Here is an 11,697-nt window from a genome sequence, read left to right as displayed (position 1 = left end):
AAAATGGCAAAAAAATGAACCTGACTTGAGAACATCCATTCTCTCTGCATATATCAGAACATGTATATGTATAACAAACTTGTTATTACAGGTAACTACTTGTTACTACAGGTAATTACTATTTCCTTCTATTAATAGAATTCTTGTTGGAAGACAGCTTTTATCAGAACACGAATCTGAAATCTGGAAACTTGTTTGTAAATTGTGGTCAAAAGTGGTCCACACCTGAAGTGAACGCGTAAAGATGGGTAAACAATGAAGTCCTCAAAAACCATAGAAGCCCACCTGAGAGCTTCCAACTCTGCAGATTCAAAAGGCTAAGAATAGGAATAAAAAGCACCATTGCATCTGAATTTGCAAGAACTTACCATATCAAAATAGTAACGGTAATGGTAACGGTAATAATTAATAATAGTAATTAATAGTAATAGTAAGTTATAGTAATAGTTATAGTAATAGTAATACAGAACCCACCCACAGTTTAAAATAATTTCTAAACAGACTGAAGGAAAACAATTCATACTTTTAGCTCAGTTATCTACCAGTATATATGCTTCTATCCATCTACCTATATGAATCTATGTGAGTTAAACACACCAAGGTGAAATTCATTAAATCAAACTTCGATGCTCTTTACATAATTGAATCAAACCCCAGGGATCTTCATCAATTTCTCATCAGAATTAACAGGATACAGACACAGTAAAATTTACCATTATTATAATTTCATTATTATGCAGTGCCATGTGTTTACGATTACAATGTGAAGTACCATAAATATTCCAACCTCTCAGTCTAACATGGAATTTAACACCACACAAAAAATACTACCAAAAGGAACAGAAGGTAGTAACTTAATTCTAAAGCTCCTTTGTCTTTCTCATACCTGCAAATGATTTAGATCTCAATCTGGACTCTATTTTTCCTACTAATACTCTTGTAATGAACATTTAAGTTTTAAACCTAGTCAAATACCTGTGAAGTACTTCTTATGGCACGTTTTGCTCTTCTACATATATAACTGCTATACTATTCAGTTGCATTTTTAACATGAAGGCTAGTTATGTTAGTGCAATATTGTGTCACTCTATGCCATCTAGTTGAGTTTGTGTCATGGAGTGGTCTCTCGTCATACTAACTGGATTCCTTTTGGATAAAAATTAATTGGAAGATGTCCTCCAGGACTTCAAATCCCATCCTCAAGTAAGTGTTCAATCTACAGGACCACATCAAACTTAGTCTGAAGTACCTATGCATAGTTGTGGGCAGCGGGTTCTCAGAAGCAACTGCTCTGCTCCACAAACACAGCTAGTGGTTCCCATTACTTGCCTATGAAGGTGTAGCCTGAAAAACTCCCCAGTGGAGCAGAGGTGGCATAACCAATCCCCAAAAGGGTGACCAGAAAGGACTGTACAGACTGTGCTACTACTCGCTATGCCTCTCAGTTGATTGAAACTATGCTTGGAAGCCAGGACCTGCCTTCAAACTGCATTGAGAAGGGTAAGATTGTTTTCTTAAGGTATTTTTTTCACTCTGGTTCGCTGAGTCACTTTATTCTATTAAAAAAAAAAAAAAAAAGAGAGAGAAAAAAATCAGTTCTTCTACTTTTATTCTTAAGAAACTGGTTTTTTGGGTTTTTTTTTTTTTTTAGTTTAAAAGCCCTTTTGCCCTTCAGGGAAGCTCACTACACAGAAAAATCCTCAGCAGATCCATTCCAGAGCTCACAGCTCTGGCCAGTTACAGTTCCCATTACACAAAATTCTAAAGGGGCTTTTAAATAATGGATCATATGGTCAAATACTGATAGTATTTATGACTGCAATCCTAAGGATCTAAGAGCTGAAGCCCTTCCTTTCATCAGTGAAATGAGAGTATAATCCATGTTTACACTTTGTGGATTGTTGCTACTCCTCCCACAGGACACTGGGATGATGCTTACTTACAGCCATGCATGATTGCCTTACTGATACAGAGCCCACAACTAGTGCATCATGGTCTGCAATGCAGAGAAGCTGTTTATGCCCCATGTGATCAAACACTGTACTGAAAAGACACACAATAAAATGCCCACTTGAACTTCCCAGAAATATAATTATTAAAATGTGCTGAAGTTATATCAATTGAATTTTGCTTTTTATTTCCTGAAATGTTAAAATCTTGATTGGAAAGAATCAGGTACATATGAACTGCAATGAAACATGATCTTAACTCCCTAGTGATTACAGTAACACAAATGCTGAAAATAAACATTTTGCTGAGTGAAAGTCCTCATGAACTTAGGCAAACATAAAAATTTCTTTCACATCTTTCTTTCCCTGCTAAAAGAGAGCTTCGGCAACATGCCAGTCACTTTAGAAAAGGTTTGTTGTTCATTGTTGCTTTCTGTTAATTTTACTTTCTTTGTTCACATAAAGACCTTTTTGGTAAGTGATATGTGCATTTATAAGGCACTTTCAGATCCAAGAATGAAAAGCGCTAACTAAAAATGCTACCATCATTTCCACTGCCAAGGATTCAGAAAACATGAATCTTTTTGTTTGAGAGGAACATAAAGTATACACAGAGGCTATAGAACGTAGCTTTAAACAGTAATGTAAAGCCATTATCGAAAATTTCAACACAGATCTAATGACATCATTGACACAGAGAAATTACACAGCTATATTTTGCAAGGAACTCATATATTCTTATTTTTAGCAATGCTCAAATTGGAGAAATCCTGCTGGAATCAGTCTTCAGAAATTTAGACCTCTCTTTTTCTCCAGCTTCTTTTCATATAGTTATCACAAACAGTAATTATATTCATATTCAAACTCATTTCTCTGGCTAAGAAAAGGCTGCCATCTGTCTCTCCAGGTCATAACCCTGGACTGAAAGATTACAAGAAGACCCTAGAGTCTAGGTGCCACTACAACACCTAGTGTTCTAGTGTCCCCAGGGCTCACCAGCTCTACCCTCCTCAGGCCAAGCACAGCCTCTGGGCTTTGGCTAGATCTGTCAACATGTCAACAAAACCTCTCCTCCACACTGGAGCTTGGCAGTGGATGATCTTAACAGCCTCTTGTTCACCAGGAAGGCTGTAAAGCTGCCATTGCTGACGTGGTTGTTCCGACCTACTTTGTTCCTATCAGCACATGATGCCATATTTAATATGACTCTAAATTTGGAGTCATTTTCATATAGCACAGATAAAAAGGTATGAGCAGTGAATTTCAAATGCTTTCACACAGATGGCAAAGCGGTGCAAAACACTATTCCATTTTTCCACACGCAGATGAGAAAGTATAAATGTCAAATAAACTGGAGATTCTCCTCTGAGGAAAAAAAATGCAAAAAAGTTAGAAACCAGTGCCTAGACGGAACTTAGCAACCCCCATTTTGTCACTTGTTATACAATCATGTTTATTGCAAGCCAGTAGGTTGATTCCCTGGAATGTGTCACTCCAAACCACTATATTTTGCAATCTCTTACTGCCATCCTATGTCATTTTTTGTCACTGCACAACCCTTGACATACAAAAAAATTGCTGAAGAAATGCTTTCTCACATATAGCATTTCCTTTCCTAAATGTTTGTCATCCTCATTATCATCTGACCCTCATTTCTGCACCTCCAATTCTGCAAGAAAATATTGAATTCCGAATTCCCTTTGAAGTTGATGAGAACCAAGAACCCCCAGCACCTTTGAGGATCGTGTTAGAAAAGCTAATAAAAAACTCTCTCCTTTACTTACTCAGTTTCTCATTGCTTTTCAAACATGTGGCTTAATTCTCATTTGCACTGATTGACTCCACGTTTCCCCTTCCAGTACTGCTTAGGGACTATAAAGTAAATGAAGATAGCGCTGTACTTTTCCTACTGTAAAAAAGATGCCTATAAATGGTGAAAACAGATTCACAGTACATATTATTCACTCAAAAATAATTTGCAAAAATTGCCGGTTTAAACAGCATTAAATGACAGAACACCAAAATGAGTGAGGCACAAGAAACCATAGTGGTCTATACTGAGCTTTACCTTTAAAACTTCATTTTTTCTTTCAAAAATTACTCTAAATGACATTAGGTACTTCTGTGGTTGTCTTCTTTCTTGAATTCCACTTCAAATTTCCAGTTTATAGGTAAAGGAACACCACTGGGTGCCTTACCTGCAAAGCATGAAAATATAAGTGGGTTTTCTCCTTTTCTGGTCCCATCAGCTCTAACAAATTTTCTACTAGCCAAGATACTTCCCCAGCACTATGCGTAAAAGCCGCTCCATTTTAGTTCTGGTCTAGACCTTCATGATTAGAGTTTAGTACAGAAATTATCTTGTGGCTGATATATTAGAGCAAATAGATTTGTTTCTCTCCTTTTCCCTTCTCCCACTCAGTTGTGGTTTTGTTCTTCTTCTTGCTGCACTGATTAAAATTGAAATAGAGCTCAGCTTCTCAGTACAGTCAATGTAAAGAAACCTTCAGCAAATTCTGCAATCACATTTTATACCACATAAACTCCGTTTCCATAAAATGCATTGACTTCAACTGTTCCCAGCTATTGTAATCTCAAAGCACATTGCAAGACAAATAACATTTTTATTGATCTTTTGATATGTGCTACAGTAACTCCTGTTAAACACACTTCAGTAATCACTCTCAATGACAATTCAATCAAAGAAGAGCTGTGCAGTATTTCATTGTTTGGCTTTCCCTAATGCTGGAGCAATTTCTGTATCTCACTTAATAAGCAAAATTATCTTCTGTGCTCAGTTTCCTGACACTAATATTACCCAAAAAAGGACAAATTGATATGTCTTAGACAAATGATATCCAAGAGTGTTCTCCACTCTTGAACATCATTTGGCCCTTGTCACAACCCTCTGCTCTGTGGCATATTCCAATATGGGGGAATTCAAAGTTAAAAGTCACCACTTTCTGCTTACTTGCAAGGAGAAAGAGTGCAGAATCTAATCTTGAAATCTCCTAGAACCTGCCGGATTGGTATAAACAGAACCATATGGTTAATCTTGCAATTACATTATTTTATTCGTATGATTCCCTGTGGTCTGTATTTTTAAATGAGACCTAATTCACCATTTCAGGTGCAAAACAGGGTCCCTACCACATAAAAGGGATATTAGAGTCATACTGAAAGTCATGAAAAATATTGGTGCTTTTCCCACACACATACACAAATCTGAATCTAGTTAATTAAAGATGTTATTACTACAAAAAGAGGAAGAATAAACATAGAGAAAAGTGGTGTAGATTAATAAGGCAAACCTATTTTTTGCTGATAACACTGGTCTCCTGAAAACAGCAGGGAAACACAGCTAGCAGATATGAAGTTCAACTAATATTAAAATAGAAAAAAATCTTGAATTTTTTAAACAAAATGTAGTATCATAGAATCATAGACTAGTTTGAGTCAGAAGGGAACTTTAAAGGTCATCTAGTCCAAGCCCCCTGCAATGAGCAGGGACATCTTCAACTAGATCAGGTTGCTCAGAGTCCTGTCCCACCTGACTTGGACATTTCCAGGGATGGGGTATCTAGCACTTCTCCGGGAAACATGGTCCAGTGCCTCACCACCCTCACCAAAAAATTTCTTCCTTGTATCTAGTCTAAATCTCTGTTCTTTTTGTTTAAAACTGTTATTCCTTGCCCTATCGCTACAGGCCCTACTAAGAAGTCTGCCCCCATCTTTCTCATAAGCCCTCTTTAAGTACTGAAAGGCCACAATAAGGTCTCCCCAGAGCTTCTGTTTCCAGGCTGAACAACCCCAACTCTCTCTACCTGATATGTTATTATATATAATACATTTTTATGCACTCAGGGGACAGAGATTATTCAGAGGGGAATTCAGCTTCAAGCTGGGTCCATAGCCATTTTAGTACAGAGACCTGCAATAAAAATAATTTGCCAGCTTAACTTCAATACCAAGCAAACATATACTTTAAACCACAGCTGATGCTTTTGTAAGGCTGAAGAGTACTCTACACATCCCTAGGTATTTGTAAAGCACCCGTGGTAATTTCAGGTAAAAAAAAAAAAAAATTCATTGTACAGAGAAAAATATAGAAGTCTCTCTATTGCACTTTATAAAATATAATTTATTTTTTGAAAGAAAAGAATCCCCAAGTTTTTTTCTATGTATCTTGCAAGGCTTTTGAACTGATCTCTATTCTTTGTTATTTTACGTGTTTAAAAATGTTAGTCCCTCAGGGTTACTACAATGCCAGCCTGCTCCGCTTCACAGCTACTTCACAACTGCTTAAAAGTTTCTTTACAAGTCACCTCTACTTCTGAATTAATTTTACACTTAATAGCAATATTGCAAATCTCCAGATTCATAGTCCAAGCATGCTCACAAACATTCTCTTGAGATACAGCTTTCACATAATAGACCCTTCTACCTTGCTAGAACTATTGCCCTGATACCATCTGCTTTGACAGCTCTTCTTCTGTCCTCCCTTGTTCTGGCATTCGCTGTGCACTGTCCTATTGTCTCTGCAGGTCTTAGCTGCCCCATTTTCTCTCTCTGGCACTTAGCCAGTTTTTATTAGGGAGCCTCCAGAGCCTTTAAAAGCATTTTTATAGGCATTTTTTCCTGTGAACATTTTCTATTGGCTGATCTTTGAACTGTGATTTGGCTTTTCTCCTGCAGTATCACTTATATTTATACTAACCCATTGCTGTTGCAATTGCAGTGGCTATTCCAAAACTATCTGTATCTCAGACAGTCCTGCAAAATTATTGGTATCATTTCTTTAAATCTCAGTTACTAAATGATTTATTTTGTGGGTTTACTTACTCATTCTCAAGTCATATTACACTATTCCTACTATCTCAAACCCTAGAAAAATCTTCTTCACAAAACCAAAGTTACATCTTGCTGCAAATATTTAAAATATGTGATGCCATGTATTGATTTCTTTTTTCTTTTAAAAAAGATGAAGATCATCCAATGACCAGCCTAGATTTAAAGTTTTTAGCCTTTTCCTCATCAATTGTGTAATAGCAAGATGTCACCTGTATTGATAATTTGATAATGAAAGACTAAGGTCTGTGTATAGTCAAACTATGGATTTCTTTGATGCAGGAGATTCAAATTATAGGGTCAAGTCTAATAATGACTGCCTGGGTCATTTTATGAAAGCTAACTTGTTGCACTGCATACCCAATTACTCCTGTGCTTCAAGACACTAAACTGTGACTTTCCCTGCTGAAAGATAAGCTGTTTTTTCTCCACGTCATAGTGTTGTGACACTGGGATAGGTTCAGTATAGTTAAATAAATAACATGCAAGGGAAAGCATACTTGTAATTTTAAAAAATCTAATTCAAGCTTAGATATACAATTTTTAAGTACTGATTTTTAAAAGTCATCTATTTTCCATTATGTAATTTCTATTTCATTAACAGAAATGTGAGCAAGCAGGAATAGGACAGATAAAAGCTGCCCTGAGTCCACGCACTTATGCGTTTAAGGCTTGTTGACACATCAGAGACCATACCCAGGAGCAAAAAATAGAGTCTAAGAACTGAGCCCCAGAACAAATCCACTTGGGAATAAAAACTCCTTTCCTTTGCATTTTGAAGCTGTGACAAAGGTCTCTGCAGTCAGTTGTGAAAGAGAGAAGTCAAAGAGATGGTACACAAGGAACCCTGTCTGAAATTAAGGAACTGTGCTTGTGGAAAGAGGGAGACCACAGCCTCTTACAGCAGTGTTTCTTCGTTGTTGCGGATTATAATTAAGTGCTGAATCAGTGCGTTCCTTGAATCTTTGACAAAAAGGATATAAGCAAATAAGAGACAGTGAGAACAGCTACGGCACCAGCAAGTGAAAAAAACCTCTAATATTAGAGGGACTTTTTCGAAGTGGATAGCCTAAAATCTGCCAAGGACTGCTTGGAAAAGAATAGACTTGTTAACTTCTAGCCTCTTCTAATCTGCATTTTCTGTTAATCTAATAACAGGTGGCATATAATTTCACCTGGGTTTTTCTTTTTTTAGCAAGCAGAATAATCAATAAGTATCTGCCTGCGAACAGTAAGAGGCTCTCAATAATATTAAAGCTTTCCATCAAGATTACAGAGTCTTCTAAAAGTTCAGTCAACTCATTTCTAAACTTCTGAGAGTTGTATGGCCTCTTACAGAGGTCACAACAGAGGGATTTCTTTTGGTCTCAAAATCCAGCATTCTGTAATTCTCCCCAATTGTAGGGTTGCCTCCATGAAGCTCGTTTAAAGTGTTCCTAATGAATGTGTAATTTCTGTAACTGCCAGGTTCCCGGTGGTGAAATTACACTGCTTTGTCAAAAAGGAGTATTTGTGGGCAGTTAACGTTAAGATGTTTAGCAGTGCTTATGTATGAGAAGTATATGTGGTATATGTGTATGTTCATACACAGTTACTGTGAACTTCTATGAAAATATAAAACTTCAAACCAGAGAAAATGTGTATTATTTCCTTCCGTAACTCATGAAAGCTCAGATGACATTTTAAATAACAACAAACCAAGACTTAGTCTTAAAATTGTTAAGCATGTAAATTTTAATTGAGCTGCTTATAGTATCTTAAATTATCCTTTAATTATTAGATTCTGCAGGATTACTATTTTTAAGTTATGAATTTATTTATAATTTATTTTTTAAATATTGCTTCTTTTGACACACAAATTCTTGGCAAAGATTTACTGTTTAAAAAGAATAATTCCAGGCCACTTCCTCAGAAACACAATACTGAAGACTGCTTCAAGGAGTCATTTAGCCTATCATAGAATCATAGAATGGTTTGGGTTGGAAAGGACTTTAAGATCATCCAGTTCCAACCCCCCCGTCTTGGGCAAGGACACCTCCCACTAGACCAGGTTGCTCAAGGCCCCATCCAACCTGGCCTTGAACATTGACAGAGATGGAGCATTAACAACATCCTTGGGTAACCTGTTCCAGTGCCTCACACTCTCACAGTAAAGAATTTCTTCCTCATATCTAATCTAAATCTCCCTTGTTTAAATTTGAACCCATTACCCCTTGTCCTATCACTAACGTCCCTGATGAATTTCCATAATGTTCATACCCTTGAACAGCAACTGTGTCTTTTTTCACTTTTAGATGCTACTGAGCAAAGAACAGGAGACTTTTCAGTGACATCTACCACAGAGAACAAATTTAAATCATATTTATGCTAGTCTTAACCCAACTTTCTCTCTGACAGCATTATTAACATCAGTATGTTCCATGATTTAGGGCTTCATTCAGTTGCGACCAAAGACGACCACAGTCTCTTAACTGATTTCAGTAGCAACTGTATTAAGTTCCTTACAGTTTTACAGAAATGGTCAATAATGATGTTCTGATGTTTTTGTGTACTGCAGGCTTTGGACCAGTAGACTAAATTGACATCAACAGCTAGCTACAGTCAGAGAACAATTTCATTGCTCACATTGCATGTTAAAGTTGACTTAGAAAACCAGAGTAAAGAAATCTCTGCTTTTATCAACAGAACCAATTCAAAACCAGAAAAAAATCAGATCACATCTGAGCGCAGTCTGAGTCAGTTGTTTTGTATGGAGTTACTTCTAAAATCATTTTGTCTTGTCAAATTACTATTTAGGAGGAAGACTGGAAGGAAAAGAAATGACAGATGTCTTTTCTGAATCTGTGAGATGCTGAGCTGTTTAAAAGAAAGTAAAAATGTGACAAATCCATTTATATTTTCTAGCAATGCTACCACGTCCTGTACTTGGGCTACAGATTCTACTCACAGAAGTGTGTCTTCCAGTAAGTGACATCTACAGCATAGACTCATTGAGCAACCTCCTGAGCTACAGTAATTGTTAACAACCCCTGGAAATTGTGTAGGCAAGGTCAGAGTGAGAAGACTGGAGACACTTCTCTTTCTCTATAGACCTCTGTATGTTGTTAAAGGCAAAATCTTTGTTTGACTTAAAAATTCACACCAGTACCACCTCCTGTGAGCCCTAGTATGTTCCACTCCGGCCTCAGTAAGCCTCAGTTACTTTCATTAGTCCATGAAGCAACTGAGGACACATATTTCTTTAAAACAGGAGGTTTCACAGAAAGCACTTAAGTTCTGCATTGGCTCCAGCTTATCCAGTAAATTTTTGTCTTGGAAATAAAACACCAGCAGGGTCGGGGCTAGAAATTTTGTTCTCTTTTTCTTCAACACATGTTTCTTCTTAAAAGATAAACAATTCTCAAGCAAAAGTTTGGAACTCTTTAGTGATCATTATTAAGTTAAGAATTCAGTAATTTAGACTTCTGACAAATTAATTTTAAATTTTGAAGAAGAATTTTCTATTTGCTCAGATGTAACCTTCTCAATTTTGTCTCTCGTATGGTTTTGAGAAGGTAACAAATCTGGCTTACAGAGTGATTGTCAATGCCATGTAAGAAGTGGGTGACTGACAAACTTTGCATAAAAACATTGTAAGGAATAACCAAGTAATACATAGATATGACTGACATAGGGCCTCCATTCATTAAATGCTTTACAGTACAGTAAGCCAGCATCTGAGACACATGACAGAAAGACAGCAGCCAACATGGCTAGTGCAAATTGTACTTTCACAATAAATAGCATTTGGCAGCAGCTTTAACAGAGATTTCCTTGTCACACACATTCCAAATCTCAAAAATCTTACCTCATTAAATAAATCCAGCTTCGTTGCTAAAAGTCATAAGCAATGTAGCACTTCACTGCTACCATACAGAAATAGATCCAAACATGAAACCATCTGTTTCCTAAGAAAAAAAACAAATCCCACACACAATTTAGCACCTTCTCTATCTCTTCCTAGTCTGTAGTTAAGTTTTCAATTTTTTAATTCAACCACAAGTTAGCAAAATGATATTCACAATTAAACTAGCTTTTCCAATTCTGAAACAACAGTTTAATCCACCATTTTCAAAAATGCCTCCTACTCAAACTCTAAGTCACAAAAAGCTTATTATCCACAGATTTGGCTTTATATTCAAATTCTGAGTGACAGGCTCAATATACTTAAACTGGATCTTTACAAAGTACACTTAAGGAGTGCAAACTAAAAATGTGGCTATACTTATTAACTTATCCTTAGTGCATGATATTCTTATAATGCACACTAGCTACTCGATGCTTGACCTTATTTTACAGAAAAGTATTTTTCTATAGATTAATTTGCATCTAAGATCATTTTATAACTGGCCTTAGAAAAGGTCTTCTAGGATTCATCCAATTAAGCTCTTAATTATGATACCTTTTTAACACTTCTACAAGACACACTGTGTTCCCAGAAAGTTAAAGATCATACAGCATTGAATTACGAAGTGCGTAACACATGAGATTTCACTGTACATCTACATATATGCATGCAACTCCTCCAACAGGTCTCGTCTGTTACAGTCTGTCTTTCATAATAAGGAAAATCCCTTTTAATCAACAGTTAAATCAGAACAGTCTTGATCACAAGATAAACAACCTGGAGAGTACATAATCTGGCTTCATTACATTATCCAACACTTCTTTAAAAGCTTTATTGATGATTGCTTGACAAAAAGCAGCATTCAATACTTAGAGCATGTATAGTGATACCATTACATATTTAAGTAAATCCTCTACAAACATCTTGGCTAAACAAAAAAGAACTACTGCTGTGACACACTACTTTCAAAAGTTTTAACTCCCTATTTAATGAAAGAATGTATTTCTGAGGAAT

The sequence above is a fragment of the Strigops habroptila genome, chromosome 6, assembly GCF_004027225.2.
Source record: "Strigops habroptila isolate Jane chromosome 6, bStrHab1.2.pri, whole genome shotgun sequence".
NCBI lineage: Eukaryota > Metazoa > Chordata > Aves > Psittaciformes > Psittacidae > Strigops > Strigops habroptila.
This window is presented reverse-complemented; position numbering follows the sequence as displayed.